Raw genomic sequence first — 12,979 nt, forward strand, 5'->3', positions numbered from 1 at the left:
AACGTGGAGCATGCAAGAAGCAACTGATCAATGATTCTTTCTCATCATTGATGTTTCTCTCTCTCCCTCTCTCTTCTCTAAAATCAATAATATATATATATATATATATCTAAAGAAAAAAAAAAACAAGCCCAGGGTTCTGGGGCTGCCCTGTCTCCTGTACCACTGAGCCATTCAGGAAAGGTCTCGTATGTTCCTAACTGCACGGACACAGGATGGGAGGTGACCAGTGCAGGAGTGGACACATGATGGGTGCATCTGTGGACGGACAGGCGGAGGCATGGATACAAGATATAAGTAACAGGATGGATTCATGGATGAACACATTGATGACTGGTGGGTGGATGGTGGATGGATGGATGGATGGGTACAGGAATGACAGGATGAGTAGCTGGTGAATGCATGTCAATGGGTGCAGGTCCAGGCATGGAAGGGTGCACTGAAGCATGAATGGGAACATGCCAGTGTATGGATGGTTACAGGGACGGACGGCTGGTCGGATGAGCGAGACATCGTTATTCCCCAGATGCTGGTACCCGATAGGGTGGCAGGGAGGCGGGGCTGGGAGACTCGCTGAGGGATGATAACCCCTAGGTGCGGTGTCTTGTAAAGACGGGCGACCAGCAGGGAATCCTGCAGGGAATTCCTTGTCTGGGGGGCTTCCTAGAACATCTGGGCCGCACATGCATATGCATGGCTGTGGAGACTGGAGACAGCGGAGGCCTGTGGCCCCCTTGAGGGCTCTCAGGCCAGCTTGGAACTCTCCAGAAGGGAGGAGGCAGCATGGTTCAAAGCACAGTGGTGGGGATTCCCAGGCCTCAGTGTGCTTGTCTGTAAAAGGGGGGTAGTGGTGGGATTTCCGCACAGGGATGAGTGAGGGTGCTGGCTGAACCCCCAGAGCACCCATGTGCCCCCACATGCTAGAGGTGGACAGTCGAAGCCCTGTGCTAAGGAGCCCTGACCTGAGGTCCTACTAGGTGCCAGGCTCCATGCTGGGGCCGCCCAGCACCGTCAGGGTGTTCGCTGCATCCGGCCAGCCTTGGCTGTTTGCAGTAACCTTAGAGCTCGCGGCCCCCCTCTGTGAAGCAGGAGCAGTCCCCCGCCTAGGGACTAGGTTAGGAGGATGAAAGGAGGCGGGGCTTAGCGGTGCCATCAGATGCCCAGGTGCCATCTCGGCCAGGTCTTCCCGGGCCAGCCCCAGGAGGCAATGGCAGCAGCGTCCCTCCTCTCTCAGGCCTCATCCCCCCACGGGGGAAAGGGCGGGGGGCGGGCAGAACAGGCGGTGACGGAGGAGCTGAGGAACTGTGGGAGGAAACAGGAGTGAGTGCATGACCCGTGGGGGCCCCTTCCCGGGTTTGCTGCATCTGAACCATGTGACCTCGGCAAAGTCACTTCCCCTCCCTGAGACTCTGCTTCATTTTAGCACAAACAGAGGCCACAGCTGCCCCACCTCCGGGGCTGGAGGAAGATCCGGGCAACGATGCGGGCGGGTCATGGCACCCAGTAGGGCTCAGGAAGGGGCTGAAGCAGATGAGTCAAGAGGCAGGGCTGCTGGGCCAAGAGAGGCAGCCCAGGCTGCAAGAGGTGAGCAGGCCCAGACTGCCGAGAGCAGCAGCCGACAGCATCCTCCAGGGCCTCTGGCCCAGGCGGCTGAGAGCCAGTGGGTTGTTATGACAACGGGAACTTGTCTGATGCAGTCGGCAACTCTGGGAGAGGCTTGGAGGACCAGCTGGCCGAGGCCCCCAGAACACTCCTGTGACCACACATGCCAAGGAGTAGACAGAGCAGAGCCTTGGGCTGAGGAGCCCTGACCTGAGGTCCTACTAGGTGCCAGGCACCTTGCTGAACGTGCCCAGCACGTGCTCTCTCGCACCATTTTCCACTGCTGCCTGTGGGCTGGGGATTGCTCTGTCCCCATGTGGCAATGAGGAGAGGGGGGGGACTTGTCCAGGGTCCTGCTGCGATGCTGGAGGGGTATCTGACCTTGGATCTGCCTGTCTCCGAGTCCTGTTCCCCTGGTGATGGAGCAGGGGCTGGATGGCTCCTGCTGCGGAGGGGGCTGTCCAGGTGGAAAGGGGTGGCCATCAGGGGAGTGCAGGGACAGGAGGGACACTGTGGCATTCCCAAGAGCCTGGGATCCCTCCCCTGAGGGCCATGCCCAGCTGGGGAAAGCTTGTGCTGGGCCTGTGATCCATTCGCTTACCTAGGGGTGTCGAACTCAATCAGAGAAGGGGCCAAAATCTAAAATCCAGCCTAAATCGCGGGCCGAATGGTTTACTGAACAGTCATAAACTGTCATTGTGATGGAAACGCAGCGGAGTGCAGTGATGACAGCGCGGTGCAGGCCACATTGCAAGGCCTGGCGGGACGGATTTGGCCCGCGGGCCTTGTGTTTGACACATGTGGCTTACACAGTCATTCAAGATCATCTTACTGAGCACCTACTATGTGCTGGCCCTGTGCAGACAGCTGGGCCAGAGTAGACACAGATAATAAACAAAGGGTCACAGGCATATCAACTCCAGTCAGGGGCCAGGTTATGAGACCAGGGGTTAAAAGAGGCTGTTGCCACGGTCTCTGATCTAACCTGGGGGATGGGAGGGGTCGGGTATTGATCTGGGGCCCTGAGCATTAGATGGCGAGGAGGAGAGTGAGGAGACAGGGAGTCAGAGTGCTCCTGGCAGAGGGAACAGCAGGTGCCAAGGCCCTGCGGCAGACGGAGCTCAGCACCGTCCGGGCCCAGGAACGTGATGGGAGTGGCGGGGAGGGGGTGCACAGGGCAGAGACAGAAGGCACCGGGCCGGCAGAGCCTGGCAGAGCCTGTGAAGGGTGACATTGTCTGGTCGTCTGGTCTGGGCTAAGATTTCAAAAGTTCCCACTGGTAAGCGTGAGAGATGAACTGAGCTGGACCAGCAGAGGGGCAGGGGCCCCGGGAGGGGTGACTGCGGGTGAGACCTGCGAGGCTGGCAGTGGGGATGTAGGGAGGTGATGACTTCGAAGAGGAGCTGAATCCCCAGGGCCTGGTGGTTAGGGGTGGGGCCAGGGGAGACGGAGAGGGAGGGGGCCAGGCAGCTGAATCCGTGCCGTTTCCAGACATTCCGCCAGGGGCTGTGGGTCTTCCAGAGAGGAACGCAGCTAAGCCCGGCAAAGAGGGGTCCCTAGCACCTGACATAAGGTGTGTCTAGGCACAGCCTGGTGGGTAGGGGCAGGGGCACAGCCATGAGCAGGCAGTGCCAAGCAAAGCCTCGGCCATGCTCCAAGAGGGATGGTGGAGGCCACCAGCTGGCCAACCGAGGTCTGGGGCTGCTCCTCCCCGCCCCCCCCCTCACACACCCTCCCTCCCCGCAAGCATTCCTTTGGCTCGTGCAGCTGGGTCCCAGGAAGGAGGCCTGTCTGGACCCCAGGCTTCCCGGATGCCAGGAGTCAGGCCCCTCTCCCTTCACACAAAGGAACAAGTGCCCAGGCCTGGCTCTGGCACTGCTCTGGGTTAACTCCCTCACAGCCCCATCTAACTGCTCCCTGGGCCCCAAGTTCCGAAGGCTCTACCCTCGGCATTACCAGCTGCTGGTCCTCACCTATCCCCGCCTTACCCCGAGGAACTGCTCACAGCAGCTAGTAACAGAGACGGGATAGAACCGTAGCTTAAGCAAGATGGGTCCTCCTCTCAGGTTAAGGAAGGTCGGAGGCAGGGGCTGGGGCATAGCCGGGTGTGACACTCAGTGGCCATGAGGAACCGGGTCCTCTGGTCTCTCTGCCCCTCCGATCTTTACATACGGCTTCTGAGCAGGTTTGCCTCAGGGTGCCGAACGGCCATCACGGCTCCAACCATCACTTCCCCGTTCCAGAGGAGAAGCAGGAGCTTGGGGAGTGGGCGCAAAGGGGCTACAGGCAAGCTGTCTGATGCCTTGTACACAGCTCTCCCAGAAGTCATGCCACACAAATTCTGTTGACGTCTTATTGGCTACCCTTCGGCTGCAAAGGAGCCTGGGAAATGCAGTTTTTTAGCGAGGTGACTTGCCTTCCAGAAGGAAATGAGGCCTCTTTCCTAAGGAAGGATGGCAACCAGCAGTTCTCCACAGCCTCCGTCCTCCAGGCCCTGCCTTCACGCTGTCCCTGGGCCCATCCCCGCACCCTGCAGGGGAGACCAGGAGACCCCGGGGTGCCTGAGGCCCAACGCAGGCCGCTCCCCGCACACGGCAGGTGCTCAGGGAGCGCAGACTGCCTCCCCGGGCAGGCGCCGAGCCCAGGACACGACCTTGTCCTCTCCGGCACTTTCCAAGCCCCGAGCCCCGCTCCCATTTGGTGAGAATCAATGTAGGGGCGGGAGGCTCTCCTGCCACGTGCTCTGTGGGTCGATGGGCAGGCGGGCACCGGCCGTGAGGGCTGGCATGGCCAGAGGGAGGAGAGAAGGGGGTCAGGGAGGCATCGGCAGAGGCCTGACTAAGGAAGATGCTGTCGGGGACCAGCTCCCAGGCCCAGGGCCCTGACCCTGGCAGCCGCAGACCGGACGGCCATGGCTCCCTCACAGAGTCCAGCGCCCAGGCCCCCAGGAAGGGGGCGTGCAGAGAGGACCCTCCGAACCACAGACCTAGCCCAGCTGGGAACCGTGAGGACCAGACGCCTGGCCCCAGCTGGGCGCCCGGCCGGGAGGAGACACGGGCACGGCCTGGCCAGCCGGGTACCTCCAAGCCCCCGAGCACCGGCTGCGAGCCCGCCAGCGGCCCCCTCGCCCGCCTGAGCCGCCGCCGGGAGGCCAGGCTGCCTTTTTCCAGGTTCCTGGATGAGGTCACCGTGCAGGTGCTGGACCCCGGGACCCTGGAGGCCTTCTGTGGGCCCCGAGGCCGCGGCCCAGAGCCCTCCCCTGGCGAGCGAGGCCCAGGCTTCGTCCAGGAGCCCCTCCCAGGAGCCGCAGCCTCAGAGACGGCCCGGGCCCCGAGCCCCCCGCCATCCTCAGAGGTGCCGGCCGAGGCTGCAGGCAGCCCGGGGGCCAGCCTGGCGGTGGAGACCAGCGGGACACACGTGGGCAGCGGCGAGCAGGGAGGCCTGGCTGCCTCCCCCTGGCAGCCTCCGAGCCGGGTGAGTCTCAGCCCCAGATCGTCCTCAGCAAGCAGCCGGCCAGAGTGCGTGGAGGCCCCTTCCCTGCCCCTCCCCCTGGCCCCCCAGTCCCGGGCCTGGCACCACACCCCTTCCATCATCCCTGCCACGGGAGAGCCCTGCGCGCCAAAAGAATGGATCTCGAAGGTGACATTCTGGCTTCGGGGCGAGCAGGACTGCGTGTGCCGAGCAGCGGCGGCAATAACATCGGCTCGCACTGCCAGGGCCCGGGGAGGGCCAGCGCGGGTTTCATATTAGCCCTCCGAGGGCCTGGGCCGCAGACACCCCGTGTGCGGCAGGATGTCGCAGTGCCCCAGACAGCGAGGCGGCCCGCGTCCCCCGTCACGGGGTTGAAAACTGAGCCCTGGGGAGTCTGTGCTCAGACCGGGGTCTCTCAGCACCTCGGCACCCCCTGCCACAGCCCCGGGGCTCAGGCAGATGGGCAGAGAGACTCAGCCAGGCCTCAGGTGTCCTGGGGAGAGAGGCCTGCCGGGCGTGAGGACGGCCACAGCCTGCGTGCTGGTACCCCAGCCTGGGCACCGGCCTTCTAGCCCCTAGACCCTCCGTGTCCCCTGGGGCCAGGCGGGGTCCTCGTGGGCTGTCCATGACGTTGCCCCTGTCCCCGTACTCCCTTCCCAACTTCTCCCAGCACAGGGCGGGGGGGGGGGCCCAGGGCCAGGTTGCTGGCGATGGCGACCAGGCGCTTCCAGAAGGCTGCCCGGTGGGTAGGTTTTTGCTTTTAAAAACAAAAGCCTGGGTGAGAATGACAGCTGGTACCTGCATACTGACTCCCAAGCCTCAGAGCACCCCCAGAGCACTCAGCTCCAGGGTCTGCTGGGCGCTGTGTGACCTCAGACAGATCGCCCACCCGCTCTGGGCCCCGTTTCCCAGGGGATGAAGAGGAAGCAGAAGGGCCTTGTCACTGAGCAGACATGCGGCAGGAACCCAGTAAGCATCGTATCCGCTGCCTCCCGCATGAGGGCCTGGCGGTCTGGGGCCCCACCCTCCCGAGGCTCCGTGTTCTGTGAACTCTGGGGATGGGCACCGCTGGGCCTGGGCGCTCTGTTCTGGGGGGGCCAGGAGTGTCCTTCCCAAGGAGTGACAGCCCCAAACCCACCCCCACCTCCACCCCCACCCCCGGGCTGCATCACAGGGTAGGCGCCTACTGTGGACTCCCTCAGCTCCAGCTTCATTTCAGATACTCAGAACGAGAGAGAGAGAGAGAGAGAGAGAGAGAGAGAGAGAGAGAGAGAGAGAGAGGAGAGAGAGAGAGAGAGAGAGAGAGAGACCAGGCCCATTTTACAGACCAGGGACTGAGGCTCAGAGAGCTGAGCCCTGGCTCAGTGAACCGGTTAAGCACCTGTCCCTCCCCGTTCATAGGTGGGGGAGATTAGAGGTCACTGGTGAAGGTTGGAGGTGCCTGGCACACGGCAGGGATTCAGTCCCTGGGACGATGCTGTCAATGAAGACGGAGTTGGCCCCTCTCCATGTACCTCCGGCCTGGACAAGCCGGTGTCCCCGGAATAGTTCCCAGGGAGCAGGGGAAGCCTTGGGACGCAGGGCAGACTCCTGGCTCCCCGTCTCACCCCGAAATCCTGAGAAGGATTTCCATCCTGTCTCTGCCTGTGTGGCTGAGTGGCCATGGGTGACCCTGGAGCCCCCCGCCCGCCCACCTCACTGTCCAGCAAATGAGAGGTCACTGCAGAAGGTCTCCAGGACCTCCAGCTGACCTGGAGCCAAGGCTCATTCATACTATAGTGTGAATGGCTCAAGCAAGCTATCTCCTGGGAACAGAAGGGTCAGAGGAAGAGAGCGGGAAGGCCTGGGCCAGGGTCACGGAAGGAGAGGCAGACTGGCAGCTCTGACTCTGCAGCCAGGGTGGGATTTGTGACAAGACCCAGTGCCAAGCCTGGCGGTCCCCGGAGTGACAGCTGGATCCTGTCTGAGGGCCTTGGCCAGCCGGGCCGGCCCCCGGCCTCGGCCTCCCGTCCGCAGGACGAGCTGAGGTGGTGGATGGTGCCTCTCCCGTCACTGCAGCGGGAGCTGCTCCTCGCGCCCCAACTGCCTCCACACGGGAATGTGGGCAGAAGTTGCCAAAGCTTCCAAAATTTCAGTAGAAGCCAAAAATATGGATTTTAAAGTGTAAACGCTCCCAATTTTTAAATGTTGGCTCCAATGTTTTCAAAAAAAAAAAAAAAAAAGTTAAAACCTTCTTCCAGGCCAAATACAACATGCTGGCGGGCCAGATTCAGCTCCGGGGGCCAGTTTGCAGCCGCCGAACTAGCCTGCCGGCAGCCACACACAGCCGGGACCTGCCGAGGCCACGGAGAGCCACGGGCAGGGAGTGGCCCAGGGGCACCCCTCAGACCGGGGCCTGGGTTCGGGTACCCATACCTGACATTGGGCCAAGGCCGGCCCCTCCCGCTGTCACCTGCAGAGAGCCCCGCAGCCGACCACGGCCCGTAGCTCAGGGGGTGGTGGGGCCCACTGTGTGTCCAGCCCACGCTAGCTCTGTGGCTGGTGCTCTGGGGCCCGAGGCCTGCCTCTCACCCATGACAGTCTGTGGCACCGAGGGCCCCCCTCCCCCTGGACGCGCCTGCTCTCCTCCTGCCTCCCTGGTCTCCCTGGTCTCTGTGGCTGCTCTGCCCCCTCCCCCCGTGGCGGGCTCATCACGTGGTGGCTTCACGTGCTGTCCCTCTGCTGACCACGCCCAGATTCATCTCTGGACCCTCCTCTGCGTGCAGACCCATGCACCCACCCTGGTCGATGTCCCTGTGGGACACGTGACAGACACCTCAGCCTGAGCCCCCTCCTCTCACCCCCTCCCAGCGGCCGGGTCCAAGCACTCATTATCCTGCGGATGGCTCTTCTCACCCAGTCCGTCCGTCAGGGTATCCCCACGCCCACCCCGTTCCCACGCGCCTGGATCTGCGCAGGCATCTCCGGCGGGAGGGCCCCGCGCGGCCCCTCGGGGTGTCCTCCGCTCCGCAGCGTGCCGCATATGCCTCTGCTCGGCCTTGCGGGGATCCGATCCACTCACGATAGAAGCCAAGGTCCCTGAGGACCCCCAACTCAGCCCCTGCCCCCCACTGGTGACCGGGTGCTCCCCAAATGCCTGAGGCACCCTCCCCCCAGTGCCTGCCCTCCCACCAGCGCCCCAGGCTCTGCTCACATTTCATCCTGATCGCCTGCTGGTAGCGGCCAGCGGCCCCCACCCTCCCTCGCTCTCTGCAGATTCTCCCAGCAGACACCTGGGCCGGAGGGACGCCGCACCGGGGTCTCCTGTATCTGTCTCTCCCTGCAGAATGCCGGCACCGTGAACGCAGAGGACACCCCCCCCCCCCTCCCGGCTGCTCCCTGCACACAGTAGGCGGGCGCCCAGCAATGTTTGCCGGGTGAACGGGGAAGGCAAGGAGCTGTGTGAGCATCTTAGGAGCTGTCCGTCCAGGTGGTTAACGGAGGAGGCTGGCTCTCGGAGCAACCTCCGCCCTATGAAGCCTGTTCCTGACATCGCCCCTCACAGACACGCCCGCCTGGTCCCTCACAGCGGCCTGTGAACAGGCGCCGTCCTCCCAGGCGAGGGACGGAGCTCAGAGAGGCTGAGAGCCTTCTTGAGGCCGCACGGCCGCACAGGAGATGGCTCAGTGGACCCCACATCCACAGAGGGGTTCCCCGGGCAGGGCTCTGGGGAGCACCCGGTCAGAGGGGAGCAGGGGCTGAGCTGGGAACAGTGTGTGGGACAGGGCTGGGAACGCAGGACGGCTCCCCGGCCAGATGCCTGGGTGCAGAAGAGTCACCCACAGGATAATGAATGCTTGGACCCGGATTCAGAGCACCTGCGTTCACTCAGCCATCACCCCCTGCCTGCCAGGTCCTGGGGACAGACAGAGTGGCCTGTTGGGGGTCCTCTGTAGTGCTGGGGTGGGATCAGGATGGGGACAGGCCAATGACCAGAGACAGGATGTGATGAGAAGTCGCTTGGTGGGGGTGGGGCTACCTCAGAGGAGTGGTCAGAGAAGGAAGGCCCGGCCGTGCAAAGGCCCTGGGGCAGGATTGAGCTGGGAGAGCTTGGGACCAGCGAGGTGGCCAGTGTGTGCCAAGTGAGGGGCTGAGTCCAGATTCACCGTCCCCTCCCTGAGGCCTGACTGGTGGCACAGGGTTGCCACCCTGTGTCGCCTCTGGGGTGTGCCTACTGTGTGCATCAGTCACAGAGCCCAGGTGCCCTGGGGAGGAGGCACAAGGCCCTGGCCCCAAATCACACTGCTGCATGAGAGCTGTAAGGGATTGCCTCGTGGAGCCTCTGTTTTTGCATCTGTAAAATGGGGACATAAGACCCATCTCACAAAGCCTCAGGGAGCATTAAATGGGATCGAGGTGCTGAGCCAGCCCTGGACACATGGGGAGAGACAGGCCCTGCCCCACGGGGTGCACATGTGGTGTGGGGGCTTTAGCTCAACAACCCCCTGGGTCTCCTGGAGGGCTGCCTGGAGGAGGTGGCTTTTAAGAGTTCTGTAACTGGCTCAAAGGCTGAGCAGGAGGAGCACAGGTGGACGAAGCATGATGGGCCTGTTTCTGACCCGGGTGACCCTCCTGTCGCTCCGAGTCGTGCAGGGAATAAGGGAGGAAGCAGGTTGCTGGAGGGAAGCGATGTGACTGGATGCTGAGAGTGGATCTCAGGGTGTGTGTTGGGGGGGCGGGGGGTGGGGGGGCAGGCCTCAGGAGGAGGGGACCAGCACGGGCAAAGACAGTGAGGGAGTGGATAGCAGGACTCGCATGATGCTGGGAAACCATGGTGATCCTGGTTCGGACCACCCAGAGGGGCTGGATCACCCAGAGGGGGCAAGGGGTGGGGTTAGGGCAGACGGCGGTGAGGTCACAGGTGTGTTGCAGGAATAGGCCTTGGGCTAGGACTACGGGGTAGACTGGAGGGGCAGCACCCAAAGCTGGATGGACTGTCCCCCTGAGTGCACCCCCCCTGAGCCAGGAGAGCACTGGATCCCACTTTCTTGGGGTCCAGCAGGGGACACGGGGAGCCTAAGGTATTTCCTGCCCCATCATCTCACCCTGAAGACCCTGGCCATCCCACAGGCCCCTTGTACGCATGGTCCCCACCCCCTCCTGCCCTCCTCCTGCAGTGGCGTGAGGCCCAGGCAAAGTCCCGGTGTTCTCCGCTCGGCCGCAGGCAGCCCTCAGCTAGCCTCAGGGGCCTTGAACCAGGCACTCCACGGTCTGGCCTTGGTTTCCTCATCCATGCAAAGGGCATCTCGGGAACATCCCCCGGTCTTTTGGTTTATGAACTGCAGAGTTGAGTCTTGAATGTGGGGCTTTGGCCCCAACACCAAGACCATTGCCCAAGGCACAGCACCTCCCCCGGAAGGCTGTTTCCCATACACACACACACACACACACACACACACACGCAACCACACTGCTCATCAGCACGCACACATCCGGAGCTTTATGTACGCTCCCCAACCCCCTGGGTGAGGTGCTGAGCCAGCCCTGGACACATGGGGGAAGACAGGCCCTGCCCCAGGGAGTGCACATGGGGCTTTAACCCAACAACCCCCTGGGTCTCCTGGAGGGCTGCCTGGAGGAGGTGGCTTTTAAGAGTGAGGGCAGTGATTCCCCACAGGCTCTGGGTTTGGGCAGAACCTGAGAGGTCAGTATCCAGAGTGAGGGAGGGGCTGCCACGGTGCCAAGGCGGGACCTCGGGCCCTTTCTCATTGCCCATTCTGCCCCCCCCCGCCCCGCCCCCAGCCCCTTGCCACCAGGCCTCTCACAGCCTCTCTAAAGGCCCTTCTTGGGGGGAGAGTCCCAGACAGGCCCTTTGGAAGAGCTGAAATACTCCATATAAATAATTGATGCTAGATTTCTTAAATTAAATTTTAATACATTCTTATTAATTTTAGACAAACTCCCTGGCAGGTCATTCCCTGTGAATGATGGAGGCAACTGGAGACGTGAAGGATGTCCCCAGCCTGTGGGTGGGAGAGGCCTCGGGGCCGGGGCCCGGCCAGCTGGGTGGGCTCCGCTCCGTGTGCTCTCCTCTCCCGCAGCAGGGCCGGCCGCTGCCCTGGGCGGCACAGGACAGTGCTGTGCGCTCACTGCCGGGGTGCGGGCGGGGGCTTGTCATGATCATTGTGATGATGATGACGATGATGATGATTGCCATTCTGCTGACTGTGGAGTTTCATTCCTCAATCATGGGTCTCAGGACAGGGCTCCCCTCCTTTGCTGCCTGCTCCCAACCCCAAGAACTTCATCCAGGGCTGATGCATGAGTGAGGATCCCTCCCTGGGGTGGAGGAAGGAGCCCTTGAACTTGGTTGGGGCTGACTCGGGATCCGTCGGCTCCTCCCACCCTGCGTGCTGGCTAGGGGGAGGCCAGGCCCGCTGGGCGCCGTGGGGGGGGGGGGGGGCTTGGAGAAGGGACAGGACTCCTTCCGGGAACTCAACCTGAAGGGAAGCGGCAGGCAGACACAGGCCATGGTGCTGTGGCATCTAGGCATGCCTTTCCCGTTTTTCTGGCGCGCCAGCTGCACGCTGGGCCCCGGGGAGCTGAGCATGGTGATGTGGACATGGGGCAGGTGGGTCTGGGGGGCTAGGGGGCCTGGGGGGCTGGGGGCCTGGGGGGCCTGGAGGGTCTGGGGGGCCTGGGGAGCCTGGGGGCCTGGGGCCTAGGGGGCCTGGAGGGTCTGGGGGGCTGGTGGGCCTGGGGGGCAGGGGGCCTGGGGGGCCTGGGGGGTTTGGGGGGCTGGTGGACCTGGGGGGCAGGGGGGCCTGGGGGAATGGGGGGAGGGCTGGGGGAATGGGGGGCTGGGGAGCCTGGGGGCCTGGGGCCTGGAGGGTCTGGGGGGCTGGGGGGCCTGAGGGTCAGGGGGCCTGGGGGAATGGGGGGCCTGAGGTGCAGGGGGCCTGGGGGCTGGGGGAATGGGGGCTGGGGAGCCTGGGGGCCTGGGGGGCTGGGGAGGGGTGGGCTGAGCACCAGCACTGCACACGGAGAGGGTCCCGGCTCTCCATCCCAGACAACTTTCAGAGGGTGGCACACTGCCTCCGGCTGCCGGCCAGGGGCCCCTCGTGGGTCCCGTGTCTCTGATTGCCCCCCAGCCCAGCCCAGCCCCTTGGCAGCCCGCGGGGCCCACGGGCAGCAGAGAGCTTTGTCCACTCTCCCTTTGCTCCCCACCACAGCTGGCAGGTGAGGAAACTGAGGCCCGGGAGTCCGGGAAGGCCTGTCTGGGCCCCCTGGGGGCGGGTGAGTGGCCCATCCTGGCCGAGGCCCGGGGCCCAGCTCCCCGCTCGGCGCTGACAGCCGCTGCGCCCTCCCTCGGCGGGGCGGCGGGCGGCGGGGGAGGCGGCGGGCCCGGGCCGGAGGAGCGCGCTCCCGGCGGACGGACGCGGCGCAGGGGCCGGGATGGGCAGCGATCAGCCCTCTCAGGTGCGCCGCGCGGGCCCCGGGCGCAGCCCCCGGCCCCTCTCGGTGCCAGCCATGGCGCGGGGAGCCGGGGGGAAGCCCCCGGGAGCGGCCTCTCCCGAGTGATGGAGAGACGGCCCCGCGCCCCCCGCCTGGCGCAGGAAGTGCGATCCCGCCCGGGCCGCTCGCCCACGGCCACCGCCGGGCACCGCCGCCCCGCGCGGAGGGGCTGCCCGGCGGCGGCGGGGGTGCGTGGGGAGGGTCCCCCAAGCCGCCCGCCCGCGGGTCTGCGCCAGTCCTGCAGGGAGCCCCGCGGGTGAGTCGGCCGCGCAATGGTTAACCCCCGGGGCCGGGAGGGGCGGGCCAGGCCCGGAGCCTCCGCATCGGGGGGCAGCGGGGGCCCGGGTGCAGGGGTCGGGGTCCCCAGGGCCATCCCCCGTCCGGATCCTGCGAGCGCCGGGCGCTGCAGTCC

This window comes from Pipistrellus kuhlii, unplaced genomic scaffold (assembly GCF_014108245.1).
Source record: "Pipistrellus kuhlii isolate mPipKuh1 unplaced genomic scaffold, mPipKuh1.p scaffold_m20_p_41, whole genome shotgun sequence".
Taxonomy (NCBI): Eukaryota; Metazoa; Chordata; class Mammalia; order Chiroptera; family Vespertilionidae; genus Pipistrellus; species Pipistrellus kuhlii.